A 27,093-nucleotide genomic window follows, 5' to 3' on the forward strand; every position below is an offset into this window, starting at 1 on the left:
AAGGTGGTTACAAACGAGTGTAAACATAGTGTCCTTTGAAGACTCTGACTGTGACTGGAGCAAGAATGGCAGATTCCCACAGTACTTCCACCTTCTGGAATCAGCTGCTCTACAGTCTTCTCATGATAAGCAGCCAAAAGGAGTGCAGCCTTCTCATGTCTTCTCTTTCTCCGGAGTGTGTCAGTGGCTCAATCTACTCATCTATCATCAGTTACTTCTTGTTAGCTGCAGTCATCTGCTCCATTTTTGTGGAGCTATCTTCAGTTCACCATTTCAGTTGCTCCAGAAATTGAGTGTTTGGGAAAAGTTATCACGTGAAACATACACTTCATGATTAAAGCAGGTTTGAAACTGTTTTTCAAACTAGCATGTAAGAGTAATTTTACATACTATATAAAGTCAGGCTTTTTTGTAGTCATAGTTGTAATATGTGATATCTAAAATTAGGAATTTTATTTAAAAATTTAAAATGAAATGGGAATAAAATACAGTCTAAAATGAAATTGGAGTAAAGGTAAAGGTTCCCCTCGCACATATGTGCTAGTCATTCCCGACTCTAGGGGATGGTGTTTATCTCCGTTTCAAAGCTGAAGAGCCAGCGCTGTCCAAAGATGTCTCCATGGTCATGTGGCTGGCATGACTAAATGCCAAAGGCATACAGAACACTGTTGCCTTCCCACCAAAGGTTGTCCCTATTTTTCTATTTGCATTTTTTATGTACTTTCAAACTGCTAGGTTGGCAGAAGCTGGGACAAGTAACGGGAGCTCATCCCATTACACAGTACTAGGGATTTGAACTGCTGAACTGCCGACCTTTCAATTGACAAGCTCAGTGTCTTAGTCACTGAGCCACTGTGTCCCTTCGAAATTGGAAAAGAATACAATAATTTAAGATATAGATAAAATAGGATAGAATTATATTTTGGTGTCACCCCTGCAATCTACCCCAGTCAGTCTCACATATGCAGATCTTAGCTGAACCATTTTGCTTAAGCACTGTGCTGTGTTAAATGATATTTTCAAATTCTGGCCGCACATAAGGTAAGTTGTTTTGATATGGGGATCCCAACAGGTCATTCGTTTGGTATATAGACCAAGGTACCTGTCTCTTACCCTCTTGTACAGTCAAATAGGATGTGAGTCAGGTCTTCTATTTCTGACACTCCGTAAATGCAGAGATGTTCATTGTAGGGTATAGAATGGAATCTCCCATATCTGACCATTGTGTTGAGCTGTTTGAATCTCGCTCACATAAATATCTCCCTTAGATGTTTTGGCAGTTGTAACTTCAAATAGCTGTCTATTTGAAAAATATGTTTGTATTTGCTCAGCCATTTCAAGTTACCCACCTTACTAAGGATAGCTATGTCATTTTGTGCTTCTATATCCTTAATTCTCGGGCAGCTCTTTTTTTAAATTGTTCCCCTGTTATGCAGGAGACAGGAAGGTTACAGCTTCTTATAAAATTTGTTAGTTTGGCGATCCAGGAGATTTGTGATTGTGATTTTATTTGCTCTAGTAGGTATACCGTATATACTCGAGTATAAGCCGAGTTTTTCAGCACGTTTTTTGTGCTGAAAAACGTCCCCTCGGCTTATACTCGAGTATATACGGCTTATACTCGAGTTTTTTTTTTTTTTCTTTTTTTCACATTATACCGGCCGGTAGCGAACTTGGCGGGCTTTGCTTTAGCGAAGCCCTGCCGGTGCAGTGAGAGGGCGGGGCGGGGGAGCCGCCAGCCTTCTCGGCCGAGGGAGGGAGGGTTTCGCCGACCGGTAGGTGCCTCATTTCCCACCCTCGGCTTATACTCGAGTCCCCAGTTTACCCCAGTTTTTTGGGGTAAAATTGGGGACCTCGGCTTATACTCGGATCGGCTTATATTCGAGTATATACGGTACTTTTGGGATCTATCAGTCTCCATTTCATTGACTTTGTGCCAATAGTTATATGCTCTAATTCTGGATAGTGCATGAATTGTATGAATTCCCAATTCAGCTCTAACTGCCACAGCAGATGTTTGTAGATCTACATGCAAAATACATATCAAATGCTGGGCCTAGGTTTGTTCTAGTGATTGAGTATAACTCAACTGTGGTTGAGTATAACTTCTGCTCCATACAAGAGCATAGGGTAACTTTAGCTTTATACACTTTAATTAATTAGGAACCCTGGGTAATTATGATTCTTTAGTTTAAGCAGTAAATTCAAAGGAATTTTTGCTCTAAGTGTACGCTGTTGATGATGGCAAACCCAAGATCCAATCTTGGAAAAAGTTACACATCAATATACAAAAGTGTTAACCTGTTCAATTGTTTCACTCTCTAATTGCCATCTATGTCCCTGATGATGTTTTCCAAACACCATGATTTTTGATTCAGATTTACTAATGGTTAGGGAGTTGTCCTGGCAATAAGAGCTGACTCTTCTTAATAGCTTATGTAACTGTACATGTGAGTACGATAATAAAATCATATCATCAGCATAGAGCTAGCAGTTGCAGTATGTATTTAGGATCATAGGCATGTGTACCATGGGATCCTTCATTAATCCTGGCAAGTCATTGATAGAATTTTATTTATTTACAAATATTTATTATATATACTACATAATTTACCATTCCATTTGAATATTTGTTTGAAGTAGATCCCTGTGTTTTATTTTTATGGATTTGAAATGTTTTCCATCAAGGAATACATATAAAGAATATCATGGGAGAAAGATCTAGCATATGAAATATTAGAATGGAATTCTACCTTTAATCGTCATAAGATTCTTGAAATTATGACATCCTGTAAAACTGAAAGATAAGAAATTGTCATGAGTTTTAATGTACTTTGGTTCATAGCTCAGTGATAAGATTTATTCATCTATTTACTACAAGGAATTTTTCTTTTCCTAGTTCACCATATCAATTCTCAGACAAGAGAATTCAGGCTCTGCCTGAAATTTGGGAAGTCGTAATCATATGTAATAGATGATATTGGCCCAGAAGATCAATAGTTTGTTAGGTATCTCATATTTGTTTGCTTCTCTAGAATAAAGGGTTATTCATTATGATTTTTGTATTACTCTTTTCTTGACTATTCTCTATGTCAGGTTTTCTTTATGTTTTCTTTGGTTTCTTCTACATTTAGGTCTGCTTCCTTTTCTTTCATCGTTCTCAGGACTGACTTGAGAGAACATTTTGCCTAAATTGGACTTGCATTTTGTAAGTGGACTTGCATTTTCTTTGCTACTATTCCACCATGCTTCCTTATGCTTGCTTTGGCAGAACATATACTAAAATTGGAACTAACACCATGCTTCTTCTTTCCTGGTGAGAACAGAGTTCCTGGCATGTTGTTGTGTAAACCAATGCCATTGCCACCTTGCAAAATAATACAGTAAGCATCCCTTCAAAATAAAACATGTGGCGCAGCTGACTGGGGTCAGAAACATGTCCCAAAATTTATTTATTATGAGTACAATAAAAGACACATTCTAAATAGTGAATCAGAAGAGTAAAAAGTGAAGTTTTGTATTTAGTTCTTACTGTGGTCAAACCTGTTGTCCAATGTTGCTCTTTCCAAGGACTTTAGTTTCTCCGTGTGTGATATACATATAGCAACACAGGTAGTATTGTTTAGCAGCTGACTCATTTAACAATTGCTTGTAGTTATAACAGTGATTTAACATTTTGCAATCATTCCTTGCATTTATGATCTTTTCAGGTCTATAAAGCAAAAGAAAGCTGAAGAAAGTAAATAACCACAGGCAAGGTTTCATTTAACAACTGCTTCACTTAACAACTTAATTGTTAGTCCCAGTTGTTGCTAAACAAAAATTACCTATAGAAAAGCATTTTTTCTCAGTAAATTCAGCATAGTGCATTTTAGTTTTTTTTAAATATGCCAACAACTAATGCATTATTTTATTCTGTCTCTTACTCATGTGTCAGAACTGATAAATACAGTATTGACTGTGTATTATATGTATATTTGCATATATTCACAATGTGAGAAAATATATTTTCTTTAGGAAGGGAGAAGATTTTCATTAGAACATTAAGTTTAAGCACCAAGGAGGAAACATCAAGTATTGGATCATACCTTTAGTTCTGTAGCAAATTGTATTGCTACAGTTCTGTACAAATCATTGTTAAACATTTCCAAGAGCATTAGGTGTTAAGCATAATACGTGTAAAGTTTAATAAATCTAAGTATAATATTGTTTCTGTGTTATATTATCCTGTGTATATGTTGAGTGGATTTGACTGAGATACACAGCTTTTTTATCCTTCATATTCCCAAGAAATAAAGTATCAAATTATAATACAGCTGATAAAGAGCTTTTTATGCTTGAAAGAAATTGTAATTTTCTGATTGTACTACATGCTAACCTTTGTATCCCCCCCCCTCTCACTTTGTTGAGGCATCTCCCCAAAGAGTGTTTCCAGTAGCGCAGATCAAAGTGGTGCATATGAACACCTCAAATACCTAGAGCCATTTCTGAAAAAATTAAGTGTCCTATGTTTGCTTGCACACTGATCAGGGCACTCTGGATGCTGATAGTAATCAGCATAAACTTTCCCTACTGCTGATGTAATGATGATGAATGCCGTGGCATTGTTATTTCAGACAGCTCTTCTCAGTGGATGCAAGCCACTTATTAATGAATAGAATACAATTTAGGCAGCATCAAATAGAAAGAGGGATAGGAATTTGAATGACTGTATTTAGTTAAAAAAAGCAAAAACAATATGGTCCCCAATGCAGCAAATTATTTCAGTTTGAGAGAAAGCAAAATGCTTAGAATTTTAGACATTGAAAGCTCACTGTTCAATAAAGAGATTAGATTTATATTTATAGCCTTGGAGTTCATGCTGCTTGTTCACATTTTTCTGCACTCCTGAAACCCATATGCCAGAAGGCTTCAAACATGGAAAATGCAAAATGTACAGTTCTGGAACTGAAATGTTCTGGAACTTATTGTTTCTGATTTTTCTAGGTTTTGAACACTGTTGTTTTAAACCAAATTTATTCACATTCTCCATAGTCCTCACTGCTCTTTTTCCCTATCCGTTCAGTCTGTCTCAAGAAGAACTTAGCTGCTCTATGAATTGTGCTCTTTTATTCCTGCTTGAGTTGTACATCATCAGAAACATTGTCTGGATGACCTATTAGTCAGTAAAACTTTCAGTCAGAGTGAATTTTTTATGTGGAATGTTTTTATATCCTGAAAAAGGTTCGGTATTTCAAACATATTCAGTCTGCTGCTGCTGTCTTAAAAACCATAAATTTATAGTTTTTTTTTTTTTTGTAAATATAGAAGGCAGCTAGCGTGTTATATTTTCTAGATTGCTACGATAGAAATACAGGATCTAAGCACAAATAGTATACTATACTGTTGGTGGTCTAATCTGATCCTGTCATGGCATTATCCACAAGTGAAAAATATATCATAAATGTGGAATAATATGGCCTAAATGATTATCACTGCATCTGATATTCATCTTTGTATGCCAATTTTTTTTTTTTAAAAAAACCCATCAAAGGGATGGAAAAATGATGGGATTGAGTTCCTGCCTCATGGTTAAAATAGGTGGATGTTATATAGAAGCAATATTTATTTATTTGTTTATCTGTTTTAATTGATTTGCTGCATATCTTGCTGTGGGGCTATTCCTGGGTGGCTTACAATAATAAAACAGAAAAAAATGATTAAAAATGTAAACTTAGCAAAGCAATGAAACAACAAAAAGAAACAATGGATCTACAATCATATGAATTAAAAGATGGTCAGAAGGAGACCAGGAAACGCAGGGGGGAGGTGGGTCAGTTAATTAGCCCAGGAGCCACTTCCAGTGGGGTATTCCCCTATTGGTTCCCCAGACCAACTGGCAGAGCCAGGTTTTCAGGCTTTTGCGGAAGGATAGGAGGGTGGGGCAAACATTGCCCTGGGGGCAAGATGTTTTATAGGACTGTATCAAAGCAGACAAGACTTTTATTCTGGATTCCAGTAGCTAGGGTTTTTTAAGTGAAGGGCTTTCAGCAGGCCTCCTCTTCTGGCATGAGTAGCTTGTAGTGGGACAAGACAGTTCATAAAATAAACTAGACCCATGCCATGGAGGGCTTTAAAGGTCTTAACTAACACCTTAACTGTACCTAGAACCAGATTGGCAGCCAGTATCATTCATGAAGCAGTGCTGTAGTATGGGCCCTTCTTCAGGCCCCAAAGGCTGTTTGTGCTGCCATACTTTGTACTGGTTGAAACTTCCAAATGCATTTCAAGGTTAGTCCCATGTAAAGCACGTTGTAGATGGCTTATCGGTCTTTACCACGTGCAGCTGTAGGACACTCTGATCATTGCATGATTCACCTTGTACCTGCTTACAGGCAAAGACTTAAAGCCACAAAACCAATAATTAAATCAGTAAAGACCTGGACGGAGGAATCAAAATTAAAGCTACAGGCATGTTTTGACTGCACTGATTGGAATATTTTTAAAGATACCTCTGCAGACCTGGATGAACTCACAGATACTGTAACATCATATGTCAGCTTCTGTGAAGACCTATGTGTACCTACGAGGAACTTGCGAATATACAGTAACAACAAACCTTGGTTTACACCTAAACTTAAGCAGCTACGACATTCCAAAGAGGAAGCCTACAGAAAAGGTGATAAAATGCTGTACAATTGGGCCAGAAATGCACTAACAAGGGAGATCAGAACAGCAAAAAAAAGCTACTCTGAAAAGCTAAAGAATCAGTTTTCAGCAAATGAACCAGCAAACATGTGGAAAACTCTTAAAAATATCACCGTCTATGGCAAACCTCCTTCCCAGGCTGAAGGTAATCAACAACTGGCAGATGACCTGAATGAGTTTGAGTCCAGGAGGACCTTTAAGTTGTGAACTGGTCTGTGTAGTGTTCTAAGTTCTTCCCCCCCAGGGTCTGTTCCCCTAGTGGAGAACGAGGATAGTACTTCTCTTTGTTGATTGGCTAAGCCAGTTGACAGCCGGTATAAAAGGGTGTCAACAGAGACGGAGAGAGTTTTTTGTTCATTTGTATTTGTCACTGCTGTTAGCTATGTTAAGGTTAATAAATTAAATTACCTGCTATCCAGAGTCCTGCCTACACCTTGCCGGCACCTGAACCCACAATATAACACTGGCGACGAAGGAGGAGATGCTAATCTGAGGTGAATTAATAAACAACGGAATTGCGAGGGCTGACAAACAGGTTAGAGAATCAAGGCTGATTTGGCGGGAAATGGCTCCTCACAGAATTTTGCTCCCTTGGGAGGCTTATGTAGTGAGATTCGAGTGTTTTCTCATTGCTAATGACTATACAAATTTATCTAATGAGCGCAAGAGAGCCTATTTCCTGAGTTTCTGTAGGCCAGAAATTTTGAAACTGCCATGACGCTCATGGCCCCTCAGTCAATTCACTCTGGGAAGACTTCATGAAGAAGTTACAAAAACATTATGCCCCAGCTCCATCTAGAATTGCCCATCGTAAGCATTTCTACCATAGGGATCAGGCTGAGGGAGAATCTATTAATCAATATGTGGCCACCCTGAGGAAAACAGCCCGTCATTGTGAATTCGTGGACCTTGATGACTATCTCCTTAACAGATTAATTAGTGGAGTGCGAGACGAACGCCTTAAGAGGCGACTGATAGCCAAACCAGAGCTGACATTCCAAGATGCTTTAGACGAAGCGCACCCTCCCCTTGAAATAAGGCGGAACTCCAAGCTTTCTTGGGGCTTTTGAACTTTTATGCGGTATTCCTGCCACACAAGGCATCGGTGGCTGAGCCGTTGCACCGGCTTCTGGACAGTGGGGCCCCCTGGAAGTGGGGTACTAAAGAGGCTGCAGCATTTATAGCCGTCAAACTTCTTCTTGTCTCTAACTCTGTATTAGCCCAATATTGTGATCGATTGCCCTTATTGCTGGCATGTGATGCCTCCCCATATGGGGTCGGCGCCGTCCTGAGTCACCAACTGATGAATGGAAGGGAAGTTCCAGTGGCGTTTTTCTCCCGTACATTGGCTCCGGCTGAAAGGAACTACTCCCAATTGGATAAGGAGGCTTTGGCTCTGTTCGGCGTGAAGAAATTCCACGACTATCTATATGGATGATCTTTTGAGTTAATTACTGACCACAAGCCTCTTCTAGGGATCCTATCTAGTGATCGACAAACCCTGCCGATTCTGTCGCCGCGGATGACTTGTTGGACAATATTCCTGTCTGCATACTCGTACACTTTAAGCCACCGGCCCGGGAAATATCTGGCCCATGCCGACGCGTTGAGCCGTTGCCCACTGCCAACATTGCTGACAGACCGTGCACCAGCCTCCCAAGTCTTGTTGATAGATGACTCGCCATTCCCAGTATCAGCTGCGGACATTGCCCGTTTTTCAGCTTGAGATAATGTAATTTCCCAAGTCCTGGGCTGAGTCAACAGGGGGTGGCCATGGGGTCCCTTCAAGCTGGAGTTGCAGCTGTAGGCAACGAGGCAAATGGAGCTATCAGCTCAACGGGGATGCCTCTTATAGGGTCATTGGGTGGTGGTTCCTCTCCCTCTGAGGAAATCGGTGCTGACTACATTACATCAGGGCCATCCTGGAATTGTTATGATGAAGGCTGTGGGCCGCTTTTATATGTGGTGGCCCCATCTTGACAGGGATATCACCCAATGGGTCTCAACCTGTCAAAAGTGCCAAGAAACTAGATCTATGCCATCCAAAGACCAACTGAGGGAATGGGAGGACCCCAAGGGCCCCTGGTCTTGACTGCATATTGATTTGGCAGGACCTATGCAGATGTTCTTAGTGTTGGCTGATGGTTATTCGAAGTGGGTGGAGGTAGTTATTATGCACTCTACCACAGCAGAGGTCATAATTAAAACCTCCCGGAGAATATTTGCCAAGCATGGGTTACCTGACATACTAGTGTCAGATAATGGGCCCCAATTTACGGCCATCTTATTTGAAACATTCTTGGCTAGGCTGGGAATTAGACATTGTTTGATTGCCCCGTTCCATCCATCTAGTAACGGATTGGCGGAACGAGCCGTTAGGTCCGCAAAAGAAGCATTACAGAGACTGGGCCCAGGAAATTGGTTGGTGCAGGAAAGGGTTGATGAGTATAAGTCTTTTAATTGTATTTTAATAGTATTTATATTGTAATATTATTGTTTATTTTATCTGGCTGTGAACCGCCCTGAGTCCTTCGGGAGAAGGGCGGTATAAAAATTTAAATAATAAATAAATAAATAAATAAATAAATAAATAAATAAATAAATAAATAAATAAATAAATAAATATTTGTTAGTGCAGCATACCACGCCATGCCCGACCACTAACAAGAGTCCAGCCGAGATTCTAATGGGCCGGAAACTAAGAATCACACTAGACCGGCTGCATCCCCAGTATGCCCCTAGCAAACTATTAGATTCAATCAGCATGCACAAGCCATTTCAATTAAAAGACACGGTTTAGGCCAGGAACTGTGTGGGGCAACCATTATGGATATCTGGAAAAATAGTTGAAATAACCGGGCCATGTACGTATAGGGTAGATATAGGTCAGGGCCGGTTTTGGAGGCACCATAGGGATCAACTCAGGATGAGATGGCTTGTTGCAACACAACAACAAAGTGATGATAACGAGGGAGAGGGAACGCCAATAAAACCGAATAGCGAGGCCATGAGCAACCCAAACCCAGCTGAACTCCGAGAAGCAGAGGAACGTGAAACAGGACACTTACCTGCCACCGGCGGGAAGAGCCCCAAAAGTTCTGACTATCCAATAGACGAGAGACCTAGTGATAATCCAGCACAGGGCGAGAAACCACAAATAAACAAGTTGTTGCAGGCTTCAGGGCCCCGATGTTCTAGCCGAATCAGGCGTTGCCCAGCGTATCTTCGAAACTACGTCTGCGCGAATGTGGTGGGAAGTGATGTAGTTCTTTCCTCCCCCACCCCGGGGTCTGTTCCCCTAGTGGAGAACGAGGATAATAGTTCTCTGTGTTGATTGGCTAAGCCAGTTGACAGCCGGTATAAAAGGGCTATCAACAGAGAGGGAGAGAGTTTTTTGTTCGTTTGTATTTGTCACTGCTGTTAGCTATGTTAAGGTTAATAAAGTAAATTACCTGCTATCCAGAGTCCTGCCTACACATTGCCGGGACCTGAACCCACAAAAAAAAAAAAAAATATCACCGGCTATGGCAAACCACCTTCCCGGGCTGAAGGTAATCAACAACTGGCAGATGACCTGAATGAGTTTTACTGCAGGTTTGAAAGGAAACTACAGCCACCTATCTCCACAACCCCCCATCTCAGACACACCAACAACAGCCAAGCCTCCTACAACTGACCCCATTTCATTGGGTTCACAACCCCTAGTGATCACAGAAAAAGAAGTGCAGGACCTATTTCACAGACAAAAGCCAGGAAAAGCTCCAGGCCCAGACAAGATAACTCCTTCTTGCTTAAAAGTCTGTGCTGACCAATTGGCTCCCATCTTCACCCATATTTTCAATAAATCACTAGAGATGTGTTATGTTACTTCTTGCTTCAAATGCTCTACCATCATCCCAGTGCCGAAGAAGCCCACCATCAAGGAACTGAATGACTACAGACCAGTTGCTCTAACATCTGTAGTCATGAAAACCTTTGAAAGGCTAGTGCTTTCCTACTTGAAAACCATCACAGATCCGCTGTTAGACCCCTTGCAATTTGCATACCGAGCAAACAGATCAACAGATGATGCTGTTAATATGGCTCTGCACTACATCCTACAGCATCTTGAGTCTCCAAAGACCTATGCAAGGGTCCTTTTTGTAGACTTTAGTTCAGCATTCAATACCATCATTCCAGACATTCTTCTAACTAAGCTGCAGGTACCGGAACAGACTTGTAAGTGGATCACAAGCTTCCTAACAAACAGGAAGCAGCAGGTGAAGCTAAGCAAGATCACATCAAATACCTGTACAATTAGCACAGGGCCCCCCCAAGGCTGTGTGCTCTCCCCACTTCTCTTCTCTCTGTATACCAATGACTGCATCTCCAATGATCCATCTGTTAAGCTACTGAAGTTCGCAGATGACACAACAGTGATTGGTCTCATTCGAGACAATGACGAATCCGTATATAGACGAGAGGTCGAACGAGTAGCCTTGTGGTGCAACCAAAACAATCTGGAACTGAACACACTCAAAACCATAGAAATGGTGGTAGACTTATTGGAGAAATCCTTCCATACTTCCACCTCTCACAATACTAGACAACACAGTATCAACAGTAGAAACCTTCAAATTTCTAGGTTCTATCATATCGCAAGATCTAAAATGGACAGCTAACATCAAAAACATCACTAAAAAAGGACAACAAAGAATGTTCTTTCTGCGCCAACTCAGTAAGCTCAAACTGCCCAAGAGCTGCTGATTCAGTTCTACAGAGGAATTATTGAGTCTGTCATTTGCACCTCTATAACTGTCTGGTTCGGTTCTGCAACCCAACAAGAAAAATACAGACTTCAGAGGATAATTAGAACTGCAGAAAAAATAATTGCTACCAACCTGCCTTCCATTGAGGACCTGTATACTGCACGAATCAAGAAGAAGGCTGTGAAAATATTTACAGACCCCTCGCATCCTGGACATAAACTGTTTCAACTCCTACCCTCAAAACGACGCTATAGAGCACTGCACACCAGAACAACTAGACACAAGAACAGTTTTTCCCCGAAGGCCATCACTCTGCTAAACAAATAATTCCATCAACACTGTCAAACTATTTACTGAATCTGCACTACTATTAATCGTCTCATAGTTCCCATCACCAATCTCTTTCCATTTATGACTGTATGACTATAACTTGTTGCTGGCAATCCTTATGATTTATATTGATATATTGACCATCAATTGTGTTGTAAATGTTGTACCTTGATGAACGTATCTTTTCTTTTATGTGCACTGAGAGCATATGCACCAAGACAAATTCCTTGTGTGTCCAATCACACTTGGCCAATAAAAATGCTATTCTATTCTATTCTATTCACAATATAACAGTCTGAATGGATAGTGCGACCCTGTCCAGAACTAAAGATGTCAAAGACCAGGATATTGAAGCCCCATGCACTCAAAGTCACTTGGTCTTGCTTATTGTACCCTATCTAGGTCGCTGCAATGTTAAGGCATTATGAGGGGTAGTAACTCAGGTCACCAGATGTGGAGATGTAAAGTTGAGTATCATCAGCATATTTTATCAAGCTTTAAAGCTGATTGCAAGGATTTTTAACTATGCTCCAAAAATATTTTGGATTCAATGTAGGCCATCAGAATTTACCTGTTTGAGCTGTGCAAAAATGCTTTCAGACACATCGAAAATGCTTTTATCCAGGATAGATAGGTTCAAAAGCAGTCTTACAAGATAATACTTCAGCAGGAAAACTATATTTACAGAGAAGAGTCTAAATACCATCAAAGGATGGCAGCTTTTTCAAGAGATTGTCAAAAATAATATCCCACATATATTGAATTTAACAGACCTTTCTAAACAAAAGCGTTTGTGCAAAATTATTGTAACTTACAGTATTCTGTAGAAAGATTAAAATAAACAATTGGATATGTCTTTGAATGACTTTATGGAACATCTATGTAGTTTTCTTTGTAGCCTTCTATAATGTTTTTATTGACTTCAGTCTATTTGTCATGGCCCAGGACTTTGGATACTGATTCTGAAGGTGAAGAAGTTTCTCCAGTAGAAATGATGAGTCTCAAGTGATTCTTGGCTTTGTGTCTTCTGAGACTGACATTCCACAGGTTTGGCTAGACCAGCTTCTTCACCCTCAGAATCAATATCTGAGCCCTGACCCACAACACTATTATATAGTTTGGGTTTCCCATGCAAATCCTGATGCTGTTCAGCTTTTTGAAATCAGTGCCATCAATTTACTAGGCTATTCACAGAGTAAAAGGGGAGTTCATGTGAGTTGGATGTACAGTATAAAATTATGAGCAGAAATAATGAAAGATGCCCCACTGCATTTAATTTTGTTTATATTTCTGTTACCAAAGAATCATAGAGTTGGAAGGTACTTTGGGGGTTTTCTAGTCCAACTCTCAGCCCAAGCTAGAAGTCCTGATTTGATGTGGATAAATGGTTTTACAGTCTTATTTTGAAAACCTCCAGATATCCACAACTACAGGACGTAAACTGTTCCATTGCTTACTAGTTCTCACTATCAGGAAATTCCTCCTTATTTCTAAATTGGATGTCTCTCTGAGATGTTCCATTCATTGCTTCTTTTTCTGCTCCCAGGTGCTATGAAAAATAAATTTACTTCTTCTTTCCTATAGCAGCTCTTTAAGTTGGAAAACTGGTGTCATATCTCCCCTCCCCCTGGACAGAGGCGCTTATAACACTCATCCCAAAAGATAATACAGACAAACAACTATAAAAAACTATAGGCCAATCTCACTGTTAAATGCTGATTATAAAATATTTGTGACAATAATGGCCGAAAGAGTCAAAAAAATATTAACTGAAATTATTCCCTCTGACCAAAATGGGTTTTTACCCAACAGACACATAAGAAATAATCCATAAATTATAAGGAATATATTGGAATATTATGAGGCTCATCTGGAAAAATAAGCTGCACTGATATTCGTAGATGTCCAAAAAGCCTTCGATAATCTAAATTGGAATTTTCTTAACCAATTGAGTATCATGAATTTTGGGGAAAATTCGCGGGAATGATTAGGGCAATTTACTCCAACCAATCGGCAAAAATAATACTAAATGGGGAAACAACAAGAGGAATTTAGTATATCTAAAGGGGTGAGACAGAGATGCCCCTGTCCCTCCTTCTATTTATGTTATTGTTAGAAACATTATTGATACAAATTAGCCAAAAACGGGAAATAAAAGGATTGAGAATTAAAAAGGAAGAATACAAAATTCAAGCATTTGCAGATGATTTGGTCTTTATTATAGAAGATCCTCTAGAAACAGGAACCATATTATTACGGGAAATAGAAGAATTTGGCCAAGTAACAGGGCTCAAAATAAATAAAGAAAAAAACTAAAATATTAATTAAGAATCTAACTAACAATTAAATAAAATAATAACAAAATTTATTTGTTTGGGGAAAAAAGCCTGAATAAGACTCAAACTTCTACAAGACTCTAGAAATAAAGGGGTTTTGGCGCCCTGGATTGGGAACTCTATTATCATGTGGCAACTGTAACATGGCTTAAAGATTGGATTCAGTTGAACAATAAAAGGGTGTTTTTGTTTTTTTGTTTTTAATTTTTGCAACAAACAAACAAAAAGAAAATACATTATTACACCCTTGTGCTATACATAAAAGGAAGATTTGGGTCTTCGGATATATCCTCATGATTGCCAAAATCCACGTTCTCGAGGTACAGGTACTGAAGCGTCCAATGTTCCAAGTGCAAAGTCCACAAATGGTTTCCAAGTCTTCCAAAAAATATCTTCTTTATACACACCACTTCTAATTTTAATATCACATGTCATTTTATCATTTAGAGCTAATTTCCACATTTCAGAATTCCACTCTTCTATTCTAAAAATCACATCTAGTTTCCAATATCTAGCTATTATAATTCTACCTATTATAATCATAATTCTAATCAGTTCTTTTTCATATTTTGTTAATTCTATTTCCTTAATTACCAACAATAATATAGTTTCCACTCTCAATGTTATTACTTTCCCCATCATTTCAAATATCATTTTCTCCAATTGTTGCCAAAACTTTTTAACCTTATCACAATTATACCACATATGTTCATAAGTCCCCAATTCCATCTCACATCTCCAACATTTTTTACTGATTTTTTTATCCATTTGTGACAATCTTACTGGAGTCAAATACCATTTCAAACAACTTTATAATTGTGCTCTTTAATCCTTATAGATAAAGTTCTCATAATTCTACTCTTCCAATTCACATTCCAATCTGACTCTGGTATTTCAATATTAAGATCTTTTTCCCAATTTGTCCTCATCACTCTTTGTAATTTTTCATCAGAATTTATAATCTTATAAACCCTACTAACGAGTCCCTTTAGCCCAATTTCATCTTTCATAATCCGAGATACTAAATATTCAAATTCAGTTTCACATCTATTTATCGAATAATTTTCCTTAGTTTTTTGTCCATTTTTCTATCTGTATTTTTCAAACCAACTTAACCCTAATTTTTCAATAATTTCTTTATTCCTCCTTTCATTTCCATAACTTTTATCCAATCTCTAATAATTTCTATATTTTCCTCTTTAATCACTTCATTCGTTTATATTATTTTTAATTGGCCAAATTCCAATTGTCTCCCCAAAAGATTATATCCGAATTAAAATTTTAACAAATTTATTCCACATTTTACTTAATCCTTTAACCAATAACTTCTACTTACACATTTTAAATTTGCTTTATCTAAAACCACCTTGATCCAAATTTCTATATCCTTTAACTCTAAGTCTCTCCAATAGTTATCTTCACCTTTAATATTTTTACCACTATCCGGATACCATACGCACAATAATAATTAAATAATTTGGGGATTCCTAATCCACCTTCCTTTTGATTTTGATACCACATTTTCTTCACTAATCTAGGTCTTTTGCCACCATTACAAAATTTATCCAGTTTTTCTGATATCCTTCAATATCTTTCTCTGTCAAATTTAGTGGTAGCATCTCGAATAAGAAGTTGAACTTAGGCAGCAACATCATCTTACACATTGCAATTCTACCAAACCAAGACAACTTTAAAATTTTATATTTATCTATCTTCTTCTCAATTTCGTTAATCACCACATCATAATTAAGTTTTTCAATTCTTTAACCTTAAGTGAAAGCACTATACCCAAATATTTCAATGTGTTTTAATCCTTATCCCAAATTGCTCTTGCATATTCTCAGACTCATTACCATTACTATCCATCAATAATTCTGACTTTGACCAATTTACTTTCAATCCTGTCATTTCCTCAAATTCTATCAAATGCTTATATATCTTTTCAGATCTTTCTCTACATTTTCAAAATAATTAAAGTATCATCCATACAAATTTATCTTATACCCTTATATCCTTCTAATTCTTCATCTTTTCTATCATTTTGTCAATATTTCCATAGCCAATAAAAATAATGTTGGGGACAGGGACATCCTTGTCTCGTACCAGCTTCTAATTTTATCTCTTCAGTTAATATTCCATTCACCTTCACTCTTGCACTGCTCTTTTGGTACAATTTTGAAATAACATGTATAAACTTATTACCAAAGCCTAAAGCCTCCACAATTACTTTAATAGTTTCCCATTGTACAGAATCAAAAGCTTTAAAAATATCCAATGATACTATACCAATTTTATCACCATTATATTCAGCTACATCTATAATATTTAATACTCTTCTAACAATATCACTCATGTATCTACCCTTCACAAAACCTACTTGATTATAACTTATATATCTATCTATAAATCTATTTAATCTATTACTTATAATAGCAGTAAATATCTTTGCATCCTGATTAATTAAAGAAATGGGCCGATAGGACTCAATCCTTTCTAAATCTTTATCTGGTTTAGGAATTAGGGATATCACCGTTCTATTCCATGACGAAGGTACTTCCCACCATGTAATATTCCATTGAATAATTTTTGCAGTCTTGGTATTATTAATTCTTTAAATTCTTTATAAAACTCAACAGGTAATCCATCCTCACCTGGAGCTTTCCCTAATTTTAATTTTTGTATTATTCCATTAATCTCATCTTGTGTTATATCTTCTTCCATCAATTCCTTATATGTTTGATCAATTTTCACCACATACTTTTCTAAATAGCTTTGCAATTTTCCCCGATTAATTGGTTTCTTTGAATATAGATTCTGAAAAAAGTTTCTAACCACTTCACATTTCTCTAATTTTTTATAACATCTTATACCTCTATCATCTATCAAAACTCCAATTTCTCTCTTCTCTCTTTTATCTTTCGCCATCTTTGCCAATAATTTAGAATTTCTATTACTAAATTCAAAAATTCCTATTTAAAATCTCAAATTTCTTTTACTAACTCTGTATCTTCTTCTATCATTTTATTTCTTAACATATTAAGCTCCTGAAGAATTTTTTTCTTTAGTAAGCAAAATTGATTTTCCAATTCTTTAATCTGATTTTTATCTCTTTCCATTTTAATTTTATAATTTTTATATTTCCTACTTGATAATTTGATACTCTCCCCTCTAAACACCGCTTTCATCGCATCCCAAACAATTTCAAATTTAACCTCCCCGTTATCATTTAATCTCCAACTTTCCTCCAATTTTTTAAGTATCCATTTTTTATCCTTTTCATTTTTATACAATTTCTCGTCATATCTCCAATAGCTTCTTTTTTTCTCAAAATTAAAATCTAAGTCCACCATAACTTCTGCATGATCAGAATCTTTAAAAATTCCCACGTCTACCTTATCCACATTGTTCAACAAATCTTTAGAAAGAAAAATATAATCAATTCTAGAATATGTATTGTATATCTTAGAGAAGAAAGTGTATACTCTCTCAATTCCTTTAACCTCTCTCCAGAGGTTAAAGGGTGTTAACATTAGAGGGCCACAATCTCCAACTCGGCTGGCATGCATTCCTCTGGGAGTGGAAAAACAAAGCCCATGCATATTTTCAGAGACACTTAGTGAGGAATGCCTTGATAAGCATCTGGGAAAAAATTAGGAAAAATCATTATATGAAAATTACAGTTTTGATATCAACAATGGAGGCTATGGTTTATCCAAATGTATTAAACCTAAATAAGGTAGTGAGATACATAGAATTATTGGATGAACGAGGAGAATTAAAATCTGATCAGGAACTAAGGAATGAAGGAATAAAGATTGATTAGTGGTCCTACCATCAAATTAGGACAAGGTATAAAAAAGATTTAGAACAGTATGACATTTATGGAAGACAATTGGAATTGGATAAAATACTGCTAGGGACAGGAGAAAAATGATTATAAAAGCATACAATTTCTTCCTAAGATTCAAAATGGAAGAAGAAACTGTATAGGAGACAATGTATTGAATAGTACAATAGTATTGAATTGACCATTGGGATAAATTATGGAGAAAAATTATACACCAACGATGTCAGCAGCCTACAAGGAGAACCTCTATAAGATGTTTTATTGTTGGCATTTGCCCCCAGTGAGAATGGCCAAAATGTTTCCAAACTGTTCACCTGAATGCTGGAGATATAAATGTAAACAGGGAACTTTCTGTCACATGTGGACCTGCTCAAAAGGCAGAAAGTATTGACATAAAATAAGGGAGTGGTTGGAAGAAATTACTGAACAAAAGATTGATTTGAAGCCAAAACTATTCTTATTGGGTATTTTAGATGGGAAAATGGCAAAAAAGCTCCAATATATAATATTACACATATTAACGGCAACCAGAATCATTTTTGCACAAAATTAGAAACAGACTAATATCCCTTCAGAGACAATGATAGTAAGAAAGGTATATGAATGTGCAGAGATAGATAAATTGACGATGGAATTGAAAGAGAGAGAAGACTCGGAGTACTACCAAGTTTGGAGTAGATGGTATATATGGCTAGAGAACAGGAATAAAACTATTGTATAAGAACTAAATAATATTGATGATAATAGGATTGCATTGTATCTATGTGTAAATATTACTACAATTCAAATGACTCTAATATAGGATAATGAACCATAGAAATAGAACTTATGTAAATTTGAATGTTATGGATGATATTGATACCGATATGGAAATGCTGTAAGAAGTGAAAATTTGTTTTTTAATGTTGAAAAAATGTAATAAAAATTTATTTAAAAAAATAAATAAATTTACTTCCTCTTTCCTGTAGCAGCTCTTTAAGTTGGAAGATTGGTGTCATGTCTCCTGTTGATCTTCTCTTTGTTAAGCTAAATATACCTAGTTATTTAGCTGTTATTCATAGGATTTAGCTTGCAGATCCCTTATTATCTTTGGTGCTCTTCTTTGCACTTTTTAAAAGGTCTCAGTGTCTTTTTTATATTGTGACCAGAACTGGATGCAGTATTCCAGATATGGCTATATCAATAGAGCAGTCTTCTTGATCTTAATGCTCTTCATCTGTTGATGCAGCCAAAGACTGTATTTTTTTTTTTTTGGCAGTTGCAGCATGCTGCTGATTTATACTTAGGCATTGGCCCACCAGGACACCTAGATCCCTCTTATAGGCACTAAGTGTACTAGTTACTGGACATCTGAATTTTCCTGCCTAATGCAGGAACTTAACTTTTCTCTAGACTGAACTGCATCTTATTAAATAGGGTTCAATGCTCTAGTCTGTGAAGTTTCTTCTGAATCTTGAGCCTACCTTCTGAAGTATTAGCAATTTCCACCAGTTTTGTGTGTTCCCCCAATTTGATGAGTGCCCCTTCAACCTCCTCATCTAGATCATTTATGAAAATGTTGAAGAATATTGGGCCCAAGAAAGAACCTTGAGAAACCCACTTCATACTTCACTCCACATAGATATAATTACATTTAAGATTACATGCTGGGTGCAGTTGATTAGTCAACTGTGTTCATTTGATAATGGTACTACCTTTTCTTACCAAGAATTAGTACTTTATTAAATACTTATTAAAAACTAAGTATACTATATCCAGAGCATCTCCTTGGTTTACTAATTTATTCATTTTATCAAAGAAGGCAATAAGACTTGTTTGGCATGATTTGTTCTTAACAAACTCATGCTGGCTTCTAGTAACCACTTTATTCCTTCTAAATGTTCATAAATTGAAGCTTGCTTATCTTTTCAGGATTTTCTGAGGTATTAATCAGATATCAAGTAGATTGGTCTACAGTCTCCTGGATCCATCTTTCACCCCTATTAAGAATTGGAACTACATCAGTTCTTTTCCTGTCCTCTGGCAGTATCTCCCATGTTCCAGGAGCTCTCAAAAGATTTCATTCCATGGTTTGTGAAATTGCATATGTCAGTTTCTTCTGGGGTGTACAGACAAGGAGATTTGAATTAATTCAGACCAGCTAAGTATCCTCTAACCATTCCTTAGTTATTTTTATTTATTATTAAATTTTATTTACCACCCATCTCACTTTTTGAGGTGACTTAACTTTTATTTCACTTCTGTTTCCCTCAGTGCTGTTTTTGACAGGTTTGCCTATTTTTTTCCTTTGCATAAAGACAAATGCAGAAAAAGAATTAAGAGGTTCTGCTTTCTCCTTGCTGTCTGTCATCTTGCCATCTTTTCTTACTAGTAGACCAACCATTTCCTTGATATTTTTTATTGCTCCTTACAGATTGAAAGATTTTTTTCCTTGCCATATGTTGCATATTTTAGTTCACCCTGAATCTTAAGCTTCCTGACTCCTTCCTTGCAGTTTTAGGCTGGTATTCTTTGCTGGTATTCTACTCTAGTTACAAGCTCCTTTTCCCCTTTTTTATACTTGTCTCTTTTGTCCCTTAGCAACCATGCTAGTCTCATCTTGTTTTTTCTCTCTGTGGTATTGTTTTTGATTGGTCATTTATTATTTCATTTTTTCAGAGTTTCCCAAGCGTTTGGAACTGTTTTTGCCTCTATTTATTTATTTATTTATTAAATTTTTATACCGCCCTTCTCCCGAAGGACTCAGGGCGGTGTACAGCCAAAAATAAAAAACAGAATATATACAATTAAGACAACATTTAAAACATAGCAGATTATAAAGGCTGATAATTAAAAAATTTAGATTTAAAATTTTAAAATATTAAGAAAACCCAATTAAAATTCAACACTAATTATGCCAGTCCGCTTGAATAAATAAATATGTTTTGAGCTCACGACGGAAGGTCCGAAGATCAGGCACTTGACGCAGGCCAGGGGGAAGTTCGTTCCAGAGCGTCACTGCCCCCACAGAGAAGGCCCTACTCCTGGGGGCCGCCAGCCGACACTGTTTGGCGGACGGCACCCTGAGGAGACCCTCTATGTGAGAGCGTACAGGTCGGTGGGAGGCAAAGGGTAACAGCAGGCGGTCTCGTAAGTACCCGGGTCCTAAGCCATGGAGCGCTTTAAAGATGGTAACCAAAATCTTGAAGCGCACCCGAAAAACCATAGGAAGCCAGTGCAGACTACGGAGCAGTGATGTCACGTGGGAGCCACGAGCGGCTCCCGTTACTACTCGCGCAGCTGCATTCTGGACTAACTGTAGCCTCCGGGTGCACCTCAAGGGCAGCCCCATGTAGAGAGCATTGCAATAATCCAGCCTAGACGTAACCAGAGCGTGAGTGACCGTGCATAAGGCATCCCGGTCAAGGAAGGGACGCAACTGGTGGACCAAGCGAACTTGGTAAAAGGCCCTCCTGGAGATGGCCGCCAGATGTTCATCGAAGGACAGCCGTCCATCCATGAGGACGCCCAAGTTGCGAACCACCTCCTTTGGGGCCACTAACTCGCCCCACACAGTCAGCTGCGGATGCAGCTGACTGTACCGGGATGCCGGCATCCACAGCCACTCCGTCTTGGAGGGATTGAGCTTGAGTCTGTTTCTCCCCATCCAGACCCGTACAGCTTCCAGGCACCGGAACAGCACTTCGACCGCTTCGTTGGGGTGGTCCGGGGTGGAAAAGTACAGCTGAGTATCATCAGCGTACAGATGATAACTCACCCCGAAACCACTGTTGACCTCACCCAGTGGCTTCATATAGATGTTGAACAGGGTAGGCGAGAGAATCAACTCCTGAGGCACCCCACAAGTGAGGCGCCTCGAGGACGACCTCTGCCCCCCTGTCAACACCGTCTGCGACCGGTCAGAGAGATAGGAGGAGAACCACCAATAAACGGTGCCCCCCACTCCCAATCCCTCCAACCGGCGCAGCAGGATACCATGGTCGATGGTATCAAAACCGCTGAGAGATCTAATAGGACCAAGGCAGAGGAGCAACCCCTGGCCCTGGCCCTCCAGAGGTCATCCACCAACGCGACCAAAGCCGTCTCCGTGCTATAACCGGGTCGGAAGCCGGACTGGAATGGATCTAGATAGACAGCTTCATCCAGGTGCCGGGGGAGCTGCCATGCAACCACACTCTCTACAACCTTCGCCACAAAGCGAAGGTTGGAGACTGGACGATAATTTCCCAAAATAGCTGGGTCCAGGGAAGGCTTCTTGAGGAGAGGTCTCACCACCGCCTCTTTCAAGGCGGCGGGGAAAACCCCTTCCATCAAAGAAGCATTTATAATCCCCTGGAGCCAGCCTCGTGTCACTTCCTGAGCAGCCAGCACTAACCAGGAAGGACACGGGTCCAGTAAACATGTAGTTGCATGTAACCTCCCCAGCAACCTGTCCACATCCTCGAGAGCCACAGAATCAAACTCATCCCAAATAACCTCAACAAGACGTGTCTCTGTCATCTCGGCTGGATCATCGCAATCTTGGTCCAAACTATCCCAAAGTTGAACGATTTTATCATATAGATAACCGTTAAACTCCTCAGCTCGTCCCTGTAAGGGGTCATCCCGTCCCTCTTGATGAAGGAGGGAACGGGTCACCCGAAACAAGGCGGCCGGGCAGTTATCTGCCGATGCAATGAGGGTAGAAACGTAGGAACGCTTCGCCTCCCTCATTGCCACTAGGTAGGTCCTAGTAAAAGACCTCACTAGTGTCCGATCAGCCTCGGAACGGCTAGACCTCCAAGTACTCTCTAGGCGTCTTCTCTGGCGTTTATCTCTCTCAGCTCCTCGGAAAACCAGGGAGCCAAGTGAGATCTACGCCGGGTCAGAGGCCGCAAAGGCACGACACGGTCCAAAGCCCCAGCCGCGGCCCGTTCCCAGGCTGCAACCAGTTCTTCAGTCGTGCCGTGGGTAAGATCCTCAGGAAATGGCTCAAGCTCCGTCAGGAACCTCTCCGGATCCATCAGGCGCCTGGGACGGAACCAATGCATTGGCTCCGTCTCCCTGCGGTGGTGAGCGGCGGTCCGAAAGTCTAGGCGAAGAAAAAAATGATCTGACCATGATACCGGTTCCTTCACTATATCTCCTAAATCCAGATCATTTACCCACTGACCAGAGATAAAAATCAGGTCTAGCGCGCCTCCCCCGATGTGTGTAGGGCCATCAGTTACTTGAATCAGGTCCAAGGCCGTCATGGAGGCCTGGAACTCCTGAACCACCCTTGACGACAAGCCGGCCGATGGCAAATTGAAATCCCCCAAGACCAAAAGTCTGGGAATCTCAACCGCCACGCCAGCCAGCACCTCTAGTAGCTCAGGTAGGGCTGTAGTCACGCAGCAAGGAGCCAGGTACGTGATCTAGATTTCCATTCATGTTATCCTTTCAATCTTTTTCTCTTAATTTTTTGAAATCAAAGTTCTTAAAATCTAGAACATTATTCAACCTTGTTCATTTACCCTTCTCTACATTGTGGTGAATCCTAATATGGCTTAATTGCTCACCATCAAAATTCCTTATAGCTTTCACTCCTGTCTCTACTTCATCTCCATGAATTAATAATTTGTCAGAGTGTCAGGCTTCTAGAAATTCCCTGCCGTTTTTGGACTTGGCTTGGTCTAGGATAGTCACAGTTTCCATTGCAATTCCATGTAGGCACACTTCCACGAAGGAGCAAGTTTTCTTCCTATAAGAATACCTATGACAGCATGCCCTACCTACCAGTGTTAGATACAAACCTCCAATCAACTGTTCATCTGGATGGAAATTAGCTCAAGAAAATGAACCTCAAGGAGTAGTTGGAACAGACTACCACATCAGAGCACCTGGAGAGACTGGCCACTACCATCCTAAGAATTTTCTAGAGACATGCCAGAAAAAGAAATACTAAGCTGCAAAGCAAACTCCTCAAACTCAATTCTAGAACCAAAGAAGCACCAAAGCCTGAATGGGTAGTCAGCATGTCCAGCCATCCACTATCCACTGCAGAAAAAAAGATTCTTTAGAAGGGACTTAACTGTAGCACAGATGATGCCAGTCAGCTGGAATTCTTTGCAGCTGTGTAAGGAGCATTTAAAACTATTCGGCCTCCCACCGAAGTCTAAGAAAATATCAGACAAACCATCACTCCACAGACAAGAACAAGACAGAAACAGAATCCTGTCACAACTGAGGACAAAGCAGTTCTCAGAAACTTACAAAAGGACCAGACTATTATCATCATTCCCACAGATAAAGGCCAAACCACGGGATATAAATGCAAATTAAAAAAAAAAAAAAAAAAAAAAAAGATCACAGTATTTACAAAAAACAAAAGAACTATTAGAAGACAAAAAAATAAATAAATCCAGTGAACATTAACGCAATACAAAAACTAGATAACTGGATCAAGAGAACTCTCAGAAATGCCAAATTACCAAAGAGGAACAGTAGCAGATGAGAAGCTTCTTTAGATTATTATTATTATTATTTATTAAATTTTTATACCGCCCTTCTCCCGAAGGACTCAGGGCGGTGTACAGCCAAAAATAAAATACAGAATATGTACAGTTAAAAATGAATTAAAATATAGCAAAATTACGAAAACGGCTGATAATTAAAATTAAAATTTAAAATATTTAAAATATTAATAAAACCCCAATTTAAAATCAAACTATTATGCCAGTCCCGCTTGAATAAATAAAATATGTTTTTAGCTCACGACGGAAGGTCCGAAGATCAGGCACTTGACGTAGGCCAGGGGGGAGTTCATTCCAGAGCATCGATGCTCCCACAGAGAAGGCCCTACTCCTGGGGGCCGCCAGCCGACATTGTTTGGCGGACGGCACCCTGAGGAGACCCTCTCTGTGAGAGCGTACGGGTCGGTGGGAGGCATAGGGTAACAGCCCGGGTCCTAAGCCATGGAGGACTTTAAAGGTGGTAACCAAAATCTTGAAGTGCACCCGAAAGACCACAGGAAGCCAGTGCAGACTACGGAGCAGTGGTGTTACATGGGAGCCACGCGCGGCTCCCGTTACTACTCGCACAGCTGCATTCTGGACTAACTGCAGCCTCCGGATGCCCTAAAATACACCAGTCTGACATACCTTTTTGTCCAAACATATCATTACATCATTTTGTATGTATGGATACCTACATACAACATACCTGCATACAACAAGAATAAACAAGTTTGGGTGCAAACACAAAAGGATGTAAACATTTCATCAACTCTCCAGTTTCAGGGCCTTCAAACAATCAAGAGATGTAACTATAGATGAGGATGAAATCATGGTCTCATTTGATGTCATAGCACTGTTCCTGCCCATAGATCCAGAATTAGCCAAAGACTCAATGACATTTCTCCACAGCACACATGACTTAGCTGAGTACATGAAGATTGAAACCCAATTCAGAACAACCAATACAAGCGCTAAAAATAATAACACTACCATATATCAAGAACAACTCATAAACCATCAACAGTCTTCTACAACCACATGGAATCAGAGTAGCACACAAGCCAACTAAAGTCCTTCAAAACATCCCAAGTAAACCAAAGACCCAGCAATGTTTTTATCAGAAATAAAAACAGGCGTAATCTACAACATACAGTTTAATAACTGCATCAACTATTATGCAGGACAAACAGTTGTAAAACTGGCAGAACACATCAATGAACACTAGCAGTCAGAAGGCATGATGAAAATCCTTTAATTTCTCAACATATGGACAAACATATCTATAGTTTCAATTTGAAAAACTGATCATCCTGGATCAAGCCAAGTCCAAAAACTCCAGGAGATTTCCAGAAGCCTCGCATTCTGAAAAATCAGCCATCTGTAGATAAATAGACAGAAACAATATCTATATATGCAAAAGAGATAGTCAACAAGCCAAAAATGTAACAAAAAGACCAAAACATCTCCCCACCATCAATCCGCATCCAGTTGAGCATAGGTTAACCCAAAAATTAACTTCAGACCAATATTCAAGTAAACAATATCACAATCAAGGATCAGCCAAGCAAGCTGATCACAGTAAACAATTCTACCAAAGAACCACCCCAGGGCAAGCCACTAGCAATATAAACTGAGAGCAAATCCCATTTCTTACTAGCACTGATGATGTTATCTAGTTTGCAAGAAAACAACCAAGTTCAGAGAGCACCAAGGACCCCTCATTTAATCCTGAGCTACAAATATTCTCCTTTATTGATAGTAATTTCTTTGTTACCTTCTGGTACTTGTTCATATAAATCTTTCTAGTTCAAGTGTCTAAAATCTAGTATCCACTGTTAGAATTCAGGTGAGCATTTTCTGCTAATGCAAGAAAAAGTAAATTATCAGTGCCACTTCCCCCTCCCCCCACAAATTAAATGGCATGTAAAAGTGTTTACAATTGTATTTGCCTGATTACTGCATGTTGATGCTTTTTAAAATTGGCTAAGAATGGTTACTCTTTTCTAGATTTGGAAAAGAGTTGAACTTTCTTTGTTTTAGCTTTGGAAGTGTGCAGAATATCTCTGAACACAGAATACATTTTCATTCAAATGTATTATTTCTGTTTCTTGAACGATCATATACCAGTAACTTGTTGTATAATTTTAATTTTACCATAAAGTATAAATTTCAGGCTTGTATATTAATGTTTTGAAAACCAGAGGTGCACCTGCAAGCAGGTTGTTGGTCTGGGAAAGATTAGCTTAAAACTGGGGCTCAGATTAATTTGTTGAATGGGCTCAAGCCTGCGGGAAAATTGCAAAAGAATCAGGCATGGTTGAATGGAAAAAAACCATGACTGTTTGCTTTCATGGAGGAATGTTTATCCCTCTTTTTTTTTTATCCTATGAGAGCTCAGAACTGCTTTTTTCTGTGCATTGGAATCATCATTCTGGCAAGGGTAATAACTTAAGAAGCCATCTTTTCCATGTTGGAAAACAAGATTGAGAACTGCAACAAAATGAGAAAAGCCTAAAATCTTTACAGTGAAAAATAAGTACTTCAAAATATGAAACTTATGTGCTATTGTTTCAAAGTTAATTTTGTTTAAGGTTAGTTAATAATTGTTTTATATAATTGTAAAAGTTTCCTTCAAGTATATTTGATAATCAGAAAAGACCAAAAGAGGC

General features: G+C 38.8%; 1 protein-coding gene across 8 annotated transcripts in view; it reads left to right on the plus strand.

Moving 5' to 3' along the window:
• The window catches only part of GLI3 (GLI family zinc finger 3), a 619,928-nt gene that overhangs the window by 13,233 nt on the left and 579,602 nt on the right, over positions 1-27,093 (plus strand). For 2 of the 8 annotated variants that reach the window (XM_058180026.1, XM_058180025.1), the window contains exon 2: positions 3,135-3,208. The exons of the other annotated variants lie outside the window; for them this stretch is intronic. The gene's annotated coding sequence lies outside the window, so the exon portion shown is untranslated. The remainder of the gene's footprint in view (positions 1-3,134; positions 3,209-27,093) is intronic. 8 annotated transcript variants of the gene reach the window in all.

Source organism: Ahaetulla prasina, chromosome 4 (genome assembly GCF_028640845.1).
Source record: "Ahaetulla prasina isolate Xishuangbanna chromosome 4, ASM2864084v1, whole genome shotgun sequence".
Taxonomy (NCBI): domain Eukaryota; kingdom Metazoa; phylum Chordata; class Lepidosauria; order Squamata; family Colubridae; genus Ahaetulla; species Ahaetulla prasina.